The 20,117-nt window shown below is 43.1% G+C and overlaps 1 protein-coding gene across 2 annotated transcripts in view; it reads right to left on the reverse strand.

Moving 5' to 3' along the window:
- LOC126281662 (1-phosphatidylinositol 4,5-bisphosphate phosphodiesterase-like) overlaps window positions 1–20,117 on the reverse strand; it is a 465,757-nt gene that overhangs the window by 358,808 nt on the left and 86,832 nt on the right. The gene's annotated exons all lie outside the window — the stretch shown is intronic.

The following is a 20,117-nucleotide window of genomic DNA, read 5'->3' on the forward strand; positions in this document are numbered from 1 at the left end:
CACCAAGACGAGCTGTACTGGGCTAACAAATGCGGGAACGTCATTCCATTCTGCTTCGATTAGGTGCCAGAGTTCATGAAATGTAGCGGCTAGCGAGTGGTAGCGTGCCAGTATATCGGCGACCCACGACCAGGTGTGTCCAGTGGGTGAGCCATCAACGTCCATCGTGAGGCTCTTCGCAGGGCCAAAGGCTTGTCTGAAAAGACGACCTGAGCCACTCCTGTGTCCACTATTATTGTCGCTTGACGCTCTAACGGTACCCTTTTCCGCCTATACCTGAAACATTGTTGAACAGCTGACGTACTAAAAGGACAGCCACAATTCTGTAGGTGGACACGAGACGCAGAATTGATTAACATGACTGCAGGGCGTGGGTGGAGGAACTACTCCGTTAACACTGAACGCTTGAAAATTCATTGGTTGGAAACAACGATCTTTAATTGTCACTGTAGGAGTTGTTGTTGCTCGTCGTCCTGAAAATAAACGTGTTATGATTTGGCAGAGAGGTTGCCGGGTTCCTGAAAGTGTTTAAGTACGATACATTTAGCTTATTCTTGATGTCAAAGTCCAATTGTAATTCAACCATTAAACAAAATCGTCAATAATGGACAGTAGTCGTGTCTCAAAACTATGCAGTCAGGTATAAATTTAACTCCTCTACAATGATGCACCAGTTGAAGACAAAGTACACGGACAGCAAAAAATCGCAACAACAAGGAGCAGTTGTGCGAGATTCACTATGAAGACAAAAGTCCTGGGATACCTCTTAATGTCGTGCCGGACCTCGTTTTATCCGGCATAGTGCAGCAACGCACGTGGCATGGACTCAACAAATCGTTGGAAGTCACAATCATAAATATTGAGCCATGGCGAATCTGAAGCCATCCATAATTGCGAAAGTGTTGCCGGTGCCGAAGTTTGTACACGAACTGAGCTCTCCAGTATGTTCCATTGATGTTCGATGCGATTCATGTCGGGCGATCTGGGTGACCAGATCATTCACTCGAACTGTCCAGAATGTTCTCCATACCAGCAGTTAACAGTTGTGGCCTAGTGACATAGTGCATTGTCATCCATTAAAATTCCTTCGTTGTTTGGGAACATGAAGTGCGCGAATGGTTGCAAATGGAATTTTTTTTTTGAAAAACACAGCCCTCACTCGCGAACACAATTAATTTGCGACCTAGGTTTCGGTGTCACAAGGGACACCTTCTTCGGACAAAATTAAAACTAAATGTTACAGCATAAGGTACCAAAAAATAAGAAAGCTGCGGTCATACCTGACAGCGTCAGATAGTCAAAATTAAAATAACATGCAACAGAGGTGCAAGCCACTAAGGGCTGCCATGTGTCCTCTGCTACAGTCAACACAAAACTGAAACATCATGTGACTTGTGCGCCACGGCAACTTCAAGACAATACCGCCATCTGATAGCTAATTGGTAAAACAGGCTATTTTGTAAACATCTTTCGTAACTGCAGAGAGGGAAATAAAGGAACACCTGAACGGTGTACATGATGTAATTACAATAGCGGGATACTGCATGATATAAAATAGAATGACTGGCTGTAGTACAAAAATTCTAGAAAAATTGCATAAAGACATATACTAAATGATCCATTAAATGACATTACTGCTTGCTATAATAGATACGTTATAAAAACCAAAAAAAAGTTTTTTAATTTACGTATATGAGCCGTAAAAAGTAGAAAGAAAAGGTATCTCTGAATCTGCAAGAAGTAGTTGATACATCTACAGCAACGGCTTTATACCATTGAAATAACTTCTTCCGCGTAACTGCACCTGTTCGTTGAGAAAAAGTCCGTCTTTCGAAAGCAAATGCTTGAAAATTTCCAGCTCCTCCAAAATATCAAGTTTACGCCTTTTTTACCTGTGCAAAATTTCCAACTTCTCAACCCCTTTAGGAGAGTGCCTTGTGATTAACATGTGATCTGCAAAAGAAGAATTAGGGGCACACGAACCGTTTTTCCACAGAAAATGATCTTTACAGCGAATTGAAAGGGCACGTCCTGTTTGACCAATATAATAGGCACCGCAAGTGTCACATGAAATCTTATAGGCACCAGAATTCTGTATAGGCCTAGTAGTTGACTTTAAATTATACATGACGTTTTTTGTCAAGTTATTATTTGTAGAAAAGGCAAAGGCTATGTGCAGCCTTTGCCTTTTCTACAAATAATAACTTGACAAAAAATGTCATCTATGATTTAAAGTCAACTACTAGGCCTCTACAGAAAAGACAATATTACATTTGTATTTAATCCGAAGCAACCTTTGAGTCTGGTATGACACTGGACCTAAAACTGGAACTGATAAGAATTTTTTTCTCCGATTCTTCTGGGACGCTGATAAAAGAACCAAGTGTAGTACCCTTCTTGTCATTCTCCTTTCTGAGGATATCATCTACTAACCGCGCTTCGTAGCCATTATTGACCGCCACAATTTTAGTAAGATTAATCTCATCTTTTCTTTACAGAGTGGAATGGAAAGTGCTCTGTGAATAGCCGAGAAAAAGAAAGCATTTTTGTGAGAGGTTGCAAATGGTCTCCAAGTAGCCGAGCATAACCCTTTCCACTCAACAATCGGTTAAGTTGGACGAAAGGGACCGGTCCATTCCGTGTAAACACAGCCACACAGTTATGGAGCCCCAACCTGCTTGCACAGTGCCTTTATTGACAACTTTGGTCCATGGCTTGGTGGGCTCTGCGTCACACTTGTACCCCACTATAAGGTCTTACCAACTGTAAACGGGACTCATCTGGCACGCCCACGGATTTTTAGTCGTCTAGCGTCCAATCAATGTGGTCACGAGCCCAGGAGAGGCGCTGCAGGCGATGTGCTGTTAGCAAAGGTACTCGAGTCGGTTGTCAGCTGACAGGGCCCATTAAGGCCAAATTCGCCGCTCTGTTCTAGGGGGTGCGTTAGTCGTACGACCCACATCGATATCTGCGTGTTTACACGCAGTGCTGCTTGTCTGTTAGCACCAACAACTCCAAGCAGACGCCGCCGCTCTTGGTCGTTATGTAAAGGCCGTCGGCCATTGAGTAGTCCGTGCCGGAGGACAGTGCCTGAAATTTGGTATTCTCGGCACATTCTTGACACTGTAGGTCTCGGAATACTGAATTAGGCTACCTAATCATTTCGAAATGGTATGTCCCACGCTTCTAGGTGCAACTGCCGTGCAAAGGTGTTTAGTTGCAGCCGTATCGCCAGTACTACACTCCAAAATTACACATGCGTAGGCTCGTTAAAACGCACTACTGTCGGCGCGGCTCTCTCTGCTGCCGCGTCAGGAGAAGACACAGCACTGGTCTCCGTGCTGACAATTGATGGTGTTCCAGATGTTGGCGCACTGTCCGTGTGCATAAATGTCTTGATGCAAACATGCCCAATTACTGAGTAAAGCTACGTGACGTGCTTGCACGATCCTGCACGGCAGAGCAAACAATACACGGTGTCAGCGGTTTGCTGATTCGCGATATTGCTTCTCGTGGTGGCTGGTAGCCCACGATTGTCATGCGAATATGGAATCGATGAGGTCGGGGGGGGGGGGGGGGGGGGGTATACTCAACACCAAGCAAGACGGCGGCCTTACGTCACCAGTAACTGAGGGAACTGATATAGAGAGTATCCCAGCGTATCCACAAAGTCATAACATGGAAACTGTTAGGCAGAGAATTGCAGTTTGGTGTAGAACGATTAGAGGCTCTGAAGCTTGCTTTATTTGCCCTTTGCCGCACCTTTGATTTGGATTGCATCAAAATGACAACAGGCCAGGAGAGGGCACAATGTGTCATCTGGTAAGCAGAATCCAAATCTGTGACAATGGTACTGCGGAGTTACCGACGCCAATATGGGTTGCCACCACTGGCGAAAACAAGCATAATGACGTGTTTCAGAAACTTTAAAGAGACAGGCAGCGTCAAAGATGTTCGGCGAAATGGAGTGTCTCGAACACGTATTGACAGAGTGCAAGCGGCAGTCCAAAGTAGTCTTCAGAAATTAATTTGTCGTGCATCATTCAAACCGCAGACCGCAAAATCAACTTTCCATAAAGTATTTCATAAGCGGTTACGGCATTTCGCGTACAAAGTGCAAAAGGTCCAAGCGCCACAGCCAAACGAGTGTCCTCCGCAGTAAGTATTCGCACGTTCAATGCTGGCCTGACTGCTGAGCATGCTGTTGAGCATAACTATCCGAAAAAGTGAGAATTTTCAGACGAAGCAACGTTCCACATTCATTTCTGGATATATGAATCGCCACAACAATAGGATTTAGGGCTCCGAAAATCCATGCAACACACTTGAATACATCCGTGATAGCAGGAAGCTTGATGTTATGTAAGTTCTAATCCACGATAGTGTGATAAGCCCATTATTCTTCGCTTAGAAAACACTAAGGGGAAATGTTCACCTCGACAAGCTCTAACAGTTCCTGCTACCACAGGACGAAGAACTGCAGCGTCTAACAGCATCCGCGTAATGATTTGTTTTTTAATGATAGCGGGACTTTATGGACACTGTGTTATTCTCACAAGCACTAATCACGTGCAGGCGTTGAGGTGCGGCCCTCCTGAACTCACCGGTTACACATTTCCATGATAGTCGTGAGAGATCACTACCAACGCGCAGCATCGCCAAACAACAAACCACAGGCTTTATACACCACGGTCCTGCCGCTCTTCCGGTAAGTGCTGGTAGAAGTTTATCCTTCCTATAAGAAACATAGCACAGTCTTCTTACAAATAACTTGCAATTGTGATTTCAGAATCAGAAATTGCTGCGTAATCTTCCATTGTACCGGGTGATCAAAAGTCAGTATAAATTTGAAAACTGAATAAATCACGGAATAATGTAGATAGAGAGGTACAAATTAGAGTGCTGCAACGCTCGACGTTTGACCGGTCACGGCTCGCCTGTTGAAGGGGGGACCGAACCGCTCTTGTCCGGCCCCATACGACTCGACTAGGTCACGTACTCACCCCGTGTCTGTTGTCCGGATTCCGGACACGCGGATAACCGAGCATGACCGGTCACCGCTGACGTCTCACCCCACCTCGCCCCGGCTCGCTGCACTGTACCTTACAAATCCAACGCTGCTCTCTCTCTCTCTCTCTCTCTCTCTCACACACACACACACACACACACACACACACACACACAAACACAAACAAACAATGTATTTATGTCTGTATCTCTCTCTCTCTCTCTCTCTCTCTCTCTTTTAATACAAAAGTAACGTTTCCAAGAACGGGTACGCGACACTGCTAAATTCATAAAGCAAGTGGATAGTAAAATGATATTTCAATACAATCGCGGATAGAAGACGAGTGTCATTTCCAAACAGAAGATCTATTTTTCCTTTCATTAACAGGAAACATTGAATAAGTGCTGTCCCTGTAATCTAGAAGACAACCATCTTCACAAAGAAAGCATACAAAGAACATTCAATATTTACAGACGTAACTTGTCATACTTTGCACTTGTTTGCAACAGAAACAAATTAATAGTTATTGTTGATCAGTAAATCAACGCGTTCCGGATTTAACTAGCTAACATCTGCCACGTTAACTTCTCCATAATGCGCACCTAGATGTATTAATTCTTTGCCTAGTTCTCTGAAACCTTCACCGGAATCAACATTAAAAGGTCTCATATCGTTAGCACACATTGCAACACACTTTGCTGTAATACTATTTTTTATTACTGCCGGTGTCCCTGAAGGAGCTGCATCTTTGTGAGGTTTCTTGCAACTATGTTTCTTTAAATGAGTGGTTTCCGACTGGGAACACTAATGTGGAGCAGTTTATGCACGATACGTACCCAGTAGAAGCACTGTTTTCGTCTACAACTAACAGAAATGTACTCCATACTTGGCTTTTTAGACCTTCCCTTTCTTCAACGTGTTAACATTGGTTTCAATCTTACGTCTTACTGCACTGGATCCTCGCTCTGAATGATTACAGAGAGAGACAAACCACAAATGAGAAGCCCGTACTGGCTGCAGTCTCACACGGATAATGACACGTGTAATGTGTTTGAAGTTACGCGCTACGTATTCGGTCACGGCTTCTATGCTCGGTCACTAGAACTAGTGCTGGCAGCCTATCCAGTTAGGGTGTGCTCGCCCAATTTCGTATTTTGTGCTCGCTTACTCGGTCATGCAGGACTCTAGTACAAATTGACACACATGCTTGGAATGACATGGGGTTTTATTAGAACCAAAAAAATACAAACGTTCAAAAAATGTGCAACAGATGGCGCTTCATCTGATCAGAATAGCAATTATTAGCATAACAAAGTAAGACAAAGCAAAGATGATGTTCTTTACAGGAAATTTTCAATACGTCCACCATGAGTCCTCATCAATAGCTGTAGTCGAGGAATAATGTTGTGAAAAGCACCGTAAAGAATGACCGGAGTTATGGTGAGGCATAGGCGTCGGATGTTGTCTTTCAGCATCCCCCGAGATGTCGGTCGATCACGATACACTTTCGACTTCAGGTAACCCCCAAAGCCAATAATCGCACGGACTGAGGTTTGGGGACTTGGGAGGCCAAGCATGACGAAAGTGGCGGCTGAGTACACGATCATCACCAAACGACGCGCTCAAGAGATCTTTCACGCGCCTAGCAATATGGTGTTGTTTTTTTTTTTTGTCCTAATAAAACCCAATGTCATTCCAAGCATGTGTGTTAATTTTTACCTCTCTGCCTACATTATTCCTTGGTTTACTGAGTTTTCAAATTTATACTGACTTTTTGATCACCCAGTATATCGAAGAGCCAAACAAACTGATAGATCTGCCTAATAAGGCGTGGGGCCCCCGCGAGCACAGAAAAGTGCCGCAACACGACATGGCATGGAGTCGTCTAATGTCTGAAGTAATGCTGGAGGGAATTGACACCATGAATCCTGCAGGGCTGTCTATAAATCCGTAAGAGTACAAGGGGGTGGAGATTTCTTCTGAAAAGCATGCTGCAAGTCATCCCAGATACGCTCAATAAAGTTCATATCTGGGAAGTTTAGTGCCAGTGGAAGTGTTTAAACTCAGAAGAGTGTTCCTGGAGCCATTTTGAAGCAATTCTGGGCGTGTGAGGTGTCGAACTGCCCTGCTGGAATTGCCCAAGTCCGTCGGGATGCACAGTGGACATGAATGGATGCAGATGGTCACCTGTTAGGTGATCATGTGTCACCTGTCAGAGTCGTATCTAGACGTATCAGGAGTCTCATATCGCTCCAACTGCACACGGCTCACACCATTACACAGCCTCCACCAGTTTGAACAGCCCCCTGCTGACACGCAGGGTCCGTGGATTCATGAAGTTGTCCCCATACACGTCCATCCGCTCGATACAATTTGAAACGCGACTCGTCCGACCAGGCAACATGTTTCCAGTTATCAACAGTTCAATATCGGTGTTGACGGGTCCAGGCGAGGCGTAAAGCTTTGTGTCGTGCAAAGTACACGAGTGGGCCTTCGGCTCCAAAAGTTCATATCGATGATGTTTCGTTGAATGGTCCAGCATTGAAATCTGCAGCAATTTGCGGAAGGGCTGCACTTCTGTCACGTTGAACGAATCACTTCAGTCGTCGCTGGTCCCGTTCTTTCAGGATGTTTTTCCGGCAGCCGCGATGTTGGAGATTTTATGTTTTACTGGATTCCTGATATTCACGGTACAGTCGTGAAATAGTCGTACAAGCAAATCCCACTTCATCGCTACCTCGGAGATATTGCGTCCTATCGCTCGTGCGTCGACTATAACCTCACGTTCAAACTAACTTAAATCTTGTTAACCTACCATTGTAGCAGCAGTAACCGATCTAACAACTGGGCCAGACAGTTGTCTTACATAGGCGTTGCCGACCGTAGCGTCGTATTCTGCTTGTTTACATATCTCTGTATTTGAATACGCATGCCTATATCAGTTCCTTTAGCGCTTCAGTGCATATAGAATGCAGATCTCGTTACTACTATACCCTCTGTCCGGTTGCTCTGAAAAGCAAGTCATCTGAACATTCAAGCATGCAATACAGTTCGTTCCAGTTTGACGTTTGTAGCATGCCGCTCTCTCGTTGTTGCAGTTTTAATGCCAGCAGCGTACTTCAGCGCTGGGATGAATCTTCGCTGACCTCTAACGATATAGCAAGCCTTACGTAATTGTGAGTGCACTGAGATCAGGGACTTATGGTTCAGGCGGTACGACTCTTAAGTGAGCAAAGCGTGCGGGAGCACGTGTTTATGAACTGATCTTGTTTCATAAAAAAAAAAAAAAAAACTGCTGTAGCGATATTGGTGAAACACAATACACAGGTGTTAATACTGTATCCAACGTGAAGTCTGGGTATGAGAAGATGAGCCAGGCTCCCAAGGCCAGAATTTGCGTCCTTGGAGAATTTTCTTTTACGGACATTAATTCGTGGTCCAAGCATGGGCGTCCGCAGAAATTTATGAAAGAGGTGGGTAACAGCTCAGAGTGGCAATTTTCGATATTAAACTCGAGAAATTCCTGTCGATTATTAACAAAAATAACCTTAAAAAAGAAACTGATAAACAAGAAATAAACTATAAAACGCTTATCCAACTTATTCCACTTATGTAACTGTTTGCTTACAAAGACTAGCATCTAATGATGTTAAATGATATTTTGAAGTTTTCCACCTCAGCTGTTATTGACAAAAAGTCAATTCATAACATCATACACGTGGTACCGAAAACGAAGAAAATGTTCCAATCATGTTTTGAATTTATTACAGTATTTGCATACCTTCTATTATTAATGTTGACAGGCATAGTTAAAGGTTAATAAAACGTTTTTCCAGTTACATTTTTTTTAATTGTTCGGGTAAAGCATGACCCGAGCCAGCTCTGGATGAGATGAACGAGGCAAACCTACAGAAATCCAAAGCCTGGAATTTAATAAGGTCCGATTCCTTGATTTTTCGCACCCTTTTACCTCTCTGCTAGAGCAAAAAATAGTGTTTTATTTTTTCGACTAGTGCATTTGGATCCATAAAGTAAAGTCGTATGGAATCAATTGCTGGGAGACCCCGAAGGGCAGGTTTGGCGCCCTATCCTTCGCGCCCAGTGACACCTTTCCTTCGCGAAGTATGAGAACTTTTAGTGTAAGTATACTACTGGCCATTAAAATTACTACACCACGAAGATGTGCTACAGACGCGAAATTAAACCGACAGGAAGAAGATGCTTTGAAATGCAAATAATTAGCTTTTCAGAGCATTCACACAAGGTTGGCGCCTACAACTTGCTGACATGAGGAAAGTTTCCAAGCAGCAGCTGACCGGCGTTGCCTGGTGAAACGTTGTTGTGATGCCCACTGAAAGGAGGAGAAATGCGTACCATCACGTTTCCGACTTTGATAAAGGTCGAATTGTAGCCTATCGCGATTGCGGTTTATCGTATCGCGACAATGTTGCTAGCGATGGTCGAGATCCAATGACTGTTAGCAGGATATGGAATCGGTGAGTTCAGGAGAGTAATACGGAACGCCGTGCTGGATCACAATGGTCTCGTATCACTAGCAGTCGAGATGACAGGCATCTTATCCGCATGGCTGTAACGGATCGTGCAGCCACGTCTCGATCCCTGAGTCAACAGATATGGACGTTTGCAAGACAACAACCATCTGCACGAACAGTTTGATGACGTTTGCAGCAGCATGGACTATCAGCTTGGAGACCATGGCTACGGTTACCCTTGACCCTGCAACAAAGACAGAAGCGCCTGCGATGGTGTACTCAACGGCGAACCTGTGTGCACGAATGGCAAAACCTCATTTTTTTCGGATGAATCCAGGTTCTGTTTACAGCATCATGATGGTCGCATCCGTGTCTGGCGACATCGCGATGAACGCACATTGGAAGGGTGTTTTCGTCATCGCCATACTTGCGTGTCACCCGGCGTGATGGTATGGGGTGCCATTGGTTACACGTCTCGGGCACCTCTTGTTCGCATTGACGGCACTTTGAACAGTGGACGTTACATTTCAGATGTGTTACGACCCGCGGCTCTACCCTTTATTCGAGCCCTGCGAAGCCGTACATTTCAGCAGGATAATGCACGACCGCATGTTGCAGGTTCTGTACGGGCCTTTCTGGATACAGAAAATGTTCGACTGCTGCCCTGGCCAGCACATTCTCCAGATCTCTCACCAATTGAAAACGTCTGGTGAATGGTGGCCGAGTAACTGGCTCGTCAGAATACGCCAGTCACTACTCTTGATGAACTGTGGTATCTTCTTGAAGCTGCATGGGCAGCTGTACCTGTACACTCCATCCAAGTTCTGTTTGACTCAATGCCCAGGTGTATCAAGGCCATTATTACGGCCAGACGTGGTTCTTCTGGGTACTGATTTCTCAGGATCTATGCACCCAAATTGCGTGAAAGTGTAATCACATGTCTGTTCTAGTATATATATGTCCAATGAATACCCGTTTATCATCTGCATTTCTTCTTGGTGTAGCAATTTTAATGGCCAGTAGTGTAATATCTGTTATGTGTAGGTAAGTGTAATGAGTATGTGTGTGTGGAGTGTAGTGTCACGTTAGTGTTAGAGATGATGAGAGACAGGAGAGGGTGAAACCCGATGCCGACAAACAGCCTATTCCACTCGAAGAGCACCGAGCGGGCCGTCGGATGGGGGCGGATGTTGGTCAGGGATACTCAGCCATGTTTATTTTATGCTGGAAACAGGAGTTAGAATTCATGCGACAGCGAACTGGAATGGTTCCTTTCTGGAGCTCGGAGTGTATGAGCAAGGAACAGAGAACAGTTTTGGGGATTATGTTCTCGGAATTTTCTGTACATCAGCACATCCGCCTTGAATGCAGAACAACGCTGAAACCACCAGCGCGCCAAAGAAAAGGCGCAATTTTCCGTGAGCAGCCTGTGTGAAAAGTTTTTTGCCCTGTGGGTCCAAGACATGTTTCTAGTCATTCTCCTACATCTGTTTATACATTTTTCTTATTTTAGATGTCTAGTTATGTAGGAACAAATTGAGGAGAAAATTTGAACGTCATGGAACGTGTCAGTACATGAAATTACATCATAAAAGTAATTACACATATAATGCTATGTGAACAGTAGGTTTATGTAAACCCAACCAACAATATGAAACGGGAATCAGCTTAATTTTTCAAGGAACTCCTTGACAGAATAGAAGGAGTGGCCCATGAGAAAACCGTTCAGTTTCGATTTGAAAGCGTGTATCACTGCTAAGATTTTTGAATTCTTGTGGCATCTAATATATATATATATATATATATATATATATATATATATATATATATATATATATATATATAGAGAGAGAGAGAGAGAGAGAGAGAGAGGCTAATGTCAGAATTCACAGATTAGTGAACAAGAGCTTCGTGAACTTACACCACTTATTTCCCGAACCGCCAGTTTCTGAGCCAAAAATATTCATTGAGAATGGAAAGAGTTATCCGAAAACATAATACCACAGGAATGAAAATAAGCAAAGTAGGTTACTTTTAGTGTCAAACAATCACTTACTTCAGATCCCGTTGGAACAGTAAAAACGGAAGCATTAAGTCTTTGAACAAGTTCCTGAACGTGGGCTTTCCACGACAGTTTACTCTCTATCTGAACACCTGTTCAGTTTCGCTAATCATATGCTCATTTTGTGAATTGTTTGTTAGAAACTGTAAAAACCGAGTCTTACCGTGACTTAGCGTAAGTTTATTTTCTACAAGCCATGAACTTATGTCATGACCTGCACTATTTGAAAAAGAGTAAATAAGGAACAGAAGTGGCCCCAATACTGACCCCTCGCGCACCCCCCCCCCCCCCCCCCCCCATTTGACCGTGCCCCACTCAGACCCCACATCACAGTCATTCTCAACGCTGTGAATAACGACCTTTTGCTGTCTGTTGTTAAAGTAGGAGGTGAACCACTTGTGAGCAATATTTTGTGATCAACACAATAAAACGCCTTAGTTACGTCAAGAAAGATGCCTAGCTTTCGAAATCTTTTGTTTAATCTATTCAGTACCTCACAGAGAAAACATTTAACATTTTCAATTGTTAAACCACTTATAAAGCCGAACTGTACATTTGATACCAAATTATGTGATATAAAATGATCAATTACCCTTACATATCCAGCCTTTTCAGTAGCTTTAGCAAAAACTGATTGCACACAAATAGGTCTAAAATTGTGTACATTATCCATTTCTGCCTTTTCATAAAGCAGCTTTACTATTGAGTTTTTAATCGTTCAGGAAACTGTCCGTTATTAAAGGAAAGATTACAGATATGGCTAAGCACAGGGCTAACATGAGCAGCACAGTACTTTGATATTCTGCTAGGTGCTCCATCATATCCACGAGAGTCCCTGGTCTGCAGTAATTTAATTATTGACTCAATCTCCCCCTTGTCTGTATCACCGAGGTGTATTTCGGACATCAGTCTCCGAAAGGCGTTTTCCAAGAGAGTTATATGATTCCCTGTAAAAACTAATTTTTTATTTAAAAAGGAAGTGATTGTTAAATACTGTACATAGATCTGACTTGTAACAGAAACATTTTTACTACAAACTGACTTTATATCGTCGATCTTGTGCTGATGACCAGACACTTACTTCACGACTGACCATATGGTTTTAATTTTATCTTCTGAATGAGGTATTCTATTAGCGTACCACATGCTCTTTGCCTTCGTAATAACATTTTTAAGCAGCTTACAGTACTGTTTGTAATGGGCCACTGTAGCTCGATTGTGACTACTTTTAACAGATATAATTTTCACTTTGTTCTACATGGCATCCCTATCACACTAGTCAGCCACCCAGGTTGCATTTCACTGCTACCACCCTGTTTAGAACGTTCTAATGGAAAGAGACTTTCGAAGAGCATGATAAATGTGTCACGGAAAGCATTATATTTGTCATCTATGTAATCGGCACTATAAACATCCTGATACTCTTGTTCCTTAACGAGGTTTAAAAGACTCTATTGCTGTAGGATTAGCTTTTCTACATAGTTTGTAGTTATACGTAACATTTGTTTGACAACAAAAATCTATTAGTGTTAAAATTTGTCCACCACAATCTGAAAATCCATTCATCCTTTTACTAATAGAATGTCCATCTAGTAACGAAGATTGAATAAAAATATTGTCTATCGCTGTGCTACTATTCCCCTGCATCCTGATTGGAAAAAACACTGCCTGCATCAGATCATATCAATTAAGGAGATCTTCCAATATTCTTCTTCTATCACGGTCACACACAAAAATTAATATTAAAGTCGCCACATATCACTAATTTTTGGTACTTTCTATAAAGGTAATAAGTTTGAACAAAAATTCTCTAAAGTCAGAGTTAGGGGACATATAAACAACAACAATTCGTAGTTTAGTTTCACTAAATTCAACTGCCCCTCCACAATATTCAAATATCTGTTACGTGCAGTGCTGTGATGGAGTCGAATGGAATACTGTCTTCTACGTACATGTCAACTCCCCCACTCTGCAAAGACCTTGAAAAACAGCCAGCTAATCTGTATCCTGATAATGGAAGCCGCTGAACTGTCAAATTATGTAAATGGTGCTCTGATATACGAATAATGTCAGAGTCAACATCCATAAGCAGTTCACTGCCTTTTTCTTTAATACCTCTTACATTTTAATGAAATATGCTACTTTCTTCAGTTCTTGGATACTGATTCCTTTGAAGGCGATTCCCTTATTAGAGCGACTTTCTTTAAGCTGGTATACCTATCAGCTGACTTCAGTCTAAAAAAGTTGCAGCTCTAATATCAACCACTACTACAGTTATTTTCCCATGAATGGATCGCACCACCGCCAACCACACTGTCACCTGTAATTTTTGCCAGCCTTCCATTCCCGCACCCAATGAGGTGCAGGCCACGCCTAGTGAAACCCGATCAATTGATACACCCAACTGGCACCACTGCAATGTGAGCCATGCCCTCTGCCATCAAACACCTTCTCCAGCCCCATGTTAACCCGGCTAACAGCAGCATTATGATGAGGCCGATCATGATGCTGAAACGCACGTCGTGCACATTAGTGCCACCAGTTTGAGTAGCTATCTTTACCAGGTCACCACCTAGATTATATTCCCAGTCCCTATCAAGACTATTCCCAACTACACCCACGATCACTACCTGATCCTCTTTCGCAAAATTCCTACATAACTCCCCTATGTTAACAGTCACCTCAGCCAACCATGTGGTGTCACCGCCAGACACCACACTTGCTAGGTGGTAGCCTTTAAATCGGCAGCGGTCCGGTAGTATACGTCGGACCCGCGTGTCGCCACTATCAGTGATTGCAGACCGAGCGCCGCCACACGGCAGGTCTAGGGAGACTTCCTAGCACTCGCGCCAGTTGTACAGCCGACTTTGCTAGCGATGGTTCACTGACTTCTACGCTCTCATTTGCCGAGACGATAGCTAGCATAGCCTTCAGCTACGTCATTTGCTACGACCTAGCAAGGCGCCATGATCAGTTTCTATTGATATTGCAAATCATGTAATGTCAAGAGCGACGTTCGTCATTAATGGATTAAAGTTAAGTATTCCACCAGCTACGTCCGTTTTTCTCACTTCTAGTTCCCTTGTCATGTTGCAGACCTCACGCCAGCCTGCGTGAGCTAAAACGCGTGCATATCGGCCTCCTTTAACCATACGGTTGGCTCTCCTGCCAACCACAACAAACCCTGTACTAGGTTTCACAATGCTGGTGACCTGGTACTCTCTCCTCAACAGTTCCTGCAACTGCTGGCACACACCTCCGCCATGCGAACTACCTAGCAGCAGAACCTCCTTCTTTCTCGTAGAATTTGCAGCTGACTTGGGCTCCGTAACTGCTGAGGATTACTACACGTTTCCTACACCAACAGCTACAAGAGGCTCCTCTCCACTAAACTCTGACAGTTGGTCAAAACTATAGGTTATACGCTAAGTCCTGTTTGAATATCTCCTTCTCCTAGGTACCTTCTTACCAACTGCCAGTTCCTATTCCCCCGCGTCCTTAACTCGCTGCACCCTGTTTGGTTCCTCCTTTGAGTTTTGTAACTGCACCTGAAGGGCACAGATCTTACACTCCTGCTCCTCTGTCAACTCATTTCTGCTACACTTTAGAAATGCTGGTTTTGAAATCTGGAATTGTTTTTGCAAAGATCTTTCACGTAACCCCATAAAAAGAAATCGATGTATGTTTGAGTCCTAGTCATAGGTGGCCGAGAGCAAAACGGGGTAGCCGCGCGGTCTTAGGCGCCTTGACACGGTTCGCGCGGCTCTCCCCGTCGGAGGTTCGAGTCCTCCCTCGGGCATGGGTGCGTGGGTTGTCCTTAGCTTAAGTTAGGTTAAGCAGTGAGCAAGTTTAGGGGCCGATGACCTCAGCAGTTTGGTCCCATAGCACCATACCACCACCAAAATGCGGCGACGTCGTGTGCAGTACGTCCTGTCCAACTGTTTGCAAGATGTTGATTTAGAAATATGTGCGCACCTGTACAGTCTTCTTGTGTCGTTGAACACTGTGGACGTCCCGTGCTGTAGAGCCTGGACACGTTTCCTGGAATCGTTGCCATAATCTTGAGATCACACTTTGTGCCACACAGAGGGCCCGTGCTATGACCTGATGTGTTTGACCAGACTCCAGCCGCCTTAGTGTTGTACCCGTCATAACGTCATCAATGTGTTCCTTGAGCCTTGCGGGGGCGCTCTAACTTGTTGAAGGCTGTAAGGCGTGCAATATGCATAAAATTGTGGCATCGGCCACCGCTTAAGCAAGTCCAGATAAATGAGTCTTAAAATACTTAGGTCACTGAAGAAAATGGCTTGGACAATGTTTGTGCAGATACCGGACAGAACATTTTAAATTTCGGTGTGTCATGCAGAGGCTCAATTACACATGAAAGTTTTTCTGTAACCCCTATTCGAGGGTTAGGCGATAATCTTGTCCCTTCTGTGGCACGTTGCCTCTCTCATCGTGAGTTCCGTGGACTACATTGGAACGAAACGCGAATTCTTTCAGCGTTTTGTGTTGATACACGTGGTCGGTCGGTATCTCTTCCTTTGCGGCAAATATTCTGTTTCTACAAACTGCAGATGCCATCTGCGAAAGTTGTTAGCATTTTGAAGTGCTTGAGTGAATAGAATTTTCAGGCTACACTTAAAAAAAAAAAAAGAAAAAAATAAATGCAGTGTTCGATTTGCATGTGCATAGAATAAGTTATCAAAACTGGAGTTCTACGGATATGAGCGTGGAATGTCAGATTCCTTAATAGGGCAGGTAAATTAGAAAATTTAAAAAGGGAAATGGATAGGTTAAAGTTAGATATAGTGGGAATTAGTGAAGTTCGGTGGCAGGAGGAACAAGACTTCTGGTCAGGTGAATACAGGGTTATAAATACAAAATCAAATAGGGGTAATGCAGGAGTAGGAGTAATAATGAATAAAAAAAATAGGAGTGCGGTTAAGCTACTACAGCATATTGAACGCATTATTGTGGCCAAGATAGACACGAAGCCCACGCCTACTACAGTAGTACAAGTTTATATGCCAACTAGCTCTGCAGATGATGAAGAAATTGATGAACTGTATGATGAGATAAAAGAAATTATTCAGGTAGTGAAGGGAGACGAAAATTTAATAGTCATGGGTGACTGGAATTCGACAGTAGGAAAAGGAAGAGAAGGAAACATAGTAGCTGAATATGGATTTGGCCTAAGAAATGCAACAGGAAGCCGCCTGGTAGAATTTTGCATAGAGCATAACTTAATCATAGCTAACACTTGGTTCAAGAATAATGAAAGAAGGTTGTATACATGGAGTATAGGTTTCAGATAGATTATATAATGGTAAGACAGAGATTTAGGAACCAGGTTTTAAATTGTAAGACATTTCCAGGGGCAGATGTGGAGTCTGACCACAATCTATTAGTTATGATCTGTAGATTAAAACTGAAGAATCTGCAAAAAGGTGGGAATTTAAGGAGATGGGACCTGGACAAACTGATTAAACCAGAGGTTGTAGAGAGTTTCAGGGAGAGCATAAGGGAACAATTGTCACATATGGGGGAAAGAAATACAGTAGAAGAAGAATGGGTAGCTCTGAGGGATGAAGTAGTGAAGGCAGCAGAGGATCAAGTAGGTAAAAAGACGAGGGCTAGTAGAAATCCTTGGTTAACAGAAGAGATACTGAATTTAATTGATGAAAGGAGAAAATATAAAAAATGCAGTAAATGAAGCAGGCAAAAAGGAATACAAACGTCTCAAAAATGAGATCGACGGAAAGTGCAAAATGGCTAAGCAGGGATGGCTAGAGGGCAAATGTAAGGATGTAGAGGCTTCTCTCACTAGGGGTGAGATAGATACAGCTCACAGGAAAATTAAAGGGACCTCTGGAGAAAAGAGAACCACTTGCATGAATATCAAGATCTCAAATCGAAACCCAGTTCTAAGCAAAGAAAGGAAAACAGAAAAGTGGAAGGAGTATATAGAGGGCCTATACAGGGGCGATGTTCTTGAGGACAATATTATGGAAATGGAAGAGGAGGTAGATGAAGATGAAATGAGAAATATGATACTGCGTGAAGAGTTTGACAGAGCACTGAAAGACCTAAGCCGAAACAAGGCCCCGGGAGTAGACAATATTCCATTAGAACTAGTGACAGCCTTGGAAGAGCCAGTCCTGACAAAACTCTACCATCTGGTGAGCAAAATGAATGAGACAGGCGAAATTCCCTCAGACTTCAAGAATACAATAATTCCACTCCCAAAGAAAGCAGGTGTTGACAAATGTGAAGACTACTGAACTATAGGTTTAATAAGTCACAGCTGCAAAACACTAACGCGAATTCTTTACAGACGAATGGAAAAACTGGTAGAAGCTGACCTCGGGGAAGATCAGTTTGGATTCCGGAGAAATATTGGAACACGTGAGGCAATACTGACCCTACGACTTACCTTAGAAGAAAGATTAAGGAAAGACAAACCTACGTTTCTAGCATTTGTAGACTTAGAGAAAGCTTTTGACAATATTGACTGGAATAGTCTATTTCAAATTCTGAAGGTGGTAGAGGGTAAATACAGGGAGCGAAAGGCTATTTACAATTTGTACAGAAACCAGATGGCAGTTATAAGAGTCGAGAGCCATGAAAGGGAAGCAGAGGTAGGCAAGAGAGTGAGACAGGGTTGTAGCCTCTCCCCGGTGCTATTCAATCTGTATATTGAGCAAACAGTAAATAAAACAAAAGAAAAGTTCGGAGTAGGTATTAAAATCCATGGAGAAGAAATAAAAACTTTGAGGTTCGTCGATGACGTTGTAATTCTGCCAGAGACAACAAAGGACTTGGAAGAGCAGTTGAACGGAATGGGCAGTGTCTTGAAAGGACGATATAAGATGAACATCAAGAAAAGCACAACAAGGATAATGGAATGTAGTCAAATTAAGTCGGGTGATGCTGAGGGAATTAGATTAGGAAATGAGACACTTAAAGTAGTAAAGGAGTTTTGCTATTTGGGGAGAAAAATAACTGATGATGGTCGAAGTAGAGAGGATATAAAATGTAGACTGGCAATGGCAAGGAAAGCGTTTTTGAAGAAATAAATTTGTTAACATCAAGTATAGATTTAAGTGTCAGGAAGTCTTTTCTGAAAGTATTTGTATGGAGTGTAGCCATGTATGGAAGTGAAACATGGACGATAAATAGTTTGGACAGAAGAGAATAGAAGCTTTCGAAATATGGTGCTACAGAAGAATGCTGAAGATTAGATGGGTAGATCACATAACTAATGAGGAGGTATTGAATAGAATTGGGGAGGAGTTTGTGGCACAACTTGACAAAAAAAAGGGACCGGTTGGAGAACATGTTCTGAGGCGTCAAGGGCTCACAAATTTAGCTGCGTGGAGGGTAAAAATCGTAGAAGGAGACCAAGAGATGAATACACTAAGCAGATTCAGAAGGATGTAGGTGGCAGTAAGTACTGGGAGATGAAGAAGCTTGCACAGGTTAGAGTAGCATGGAGAGCTGCATCAAACCAGTCTCAGGACTGAAGACCACAATAACAGAATTTCGTGCTGCAGAATATTTTTTCTACGTCAATTGAAACTACGTTTACACCTCAGTTAAGGTTCCCCGAGAACATTATAACAAGAAAAAATAATAAAAAGTTCGACGATTTTCCACGAACAGAAACTATTAGCATGTCAGTCCATACAATTGGTACGTTTGGTAACCAAAAATCATAATTTTTCGGGTGTATCTTGTTAACGAATAAAGATGGTCGAAAACAGGAAAATGATATTTATACATAAATTTCTAAAGAGTTCACATGGTTCAAATGGTTCTGAGCACTATGGGACTTAACTTCTGAGGTCATCAGTCCCCTAGCACTAAGAACTACTTAAATCTGACTAACCTAAGGACATCACACACATCCATGCCCGAGGCAGGATTGGAATCTGCGACCGTAGCTGTCGCGGGGCTCCAGACTGTAGCGCCTAGGACCGCTCGGCCACCCCGGCCGTCTCTAAAGAGTATACAGTTAAAATTTGAGTTTTTTGCTGTGGTTCGCTAAATAAATAATTGCGTCCACGGTATAAAAAATGGCTAAAAACTTGTTTTCGCGGTATTAGGAACCACCCATGAATAAATGGTGCTTATATAAGCCGTCTAAGGTCGACCCTTCACCACATCTAATACGAAAGGACCAACCGATTTGCTCAATTTCCCTGGGCTGGAGGAAGTGCGTAGTGTATAAACTTTGACCCCGTACTGTAAGGATAGTTATAGTATGTCCCTTCCTCCGACAGGTAGACCAAGGAGTATTCAAAACACTTGACCCCTCATCTCTGTGACGAATAGAATGTTATACAGTACGACATTTTCCAGCGTGTACAAACTCTACGGATTGAAAGATGAGAGGACACGGAACAAAATAAGTCTAATGAATGTATGTCTGGAAGTGCATGGTTTCCATGCTAGAGACCATTTATTCAATCATATTTTGTTGCAGAGGCTGCGGTCTAATACGCCGTGTACCATGCAGCCATATCTACAGCGTGCCTGGTTTCCTCGTAGA

Source organism: Schistocerca gregaria, chromosome 7, assembly GCF_023897955.1.
Source record: "Schistocerca gregaria isolate iqSchGreg1 chromosome 7, iqSchGreg1.2, whole genome shotgun sequence".
In the NCBI taxonomy this organism is placed as follows: Eukaryota; Metazoa; Arthropoda; class Insecta; order Orthoptera; family Acrididae; genus Schistocerca; species Schistocerca gregaria.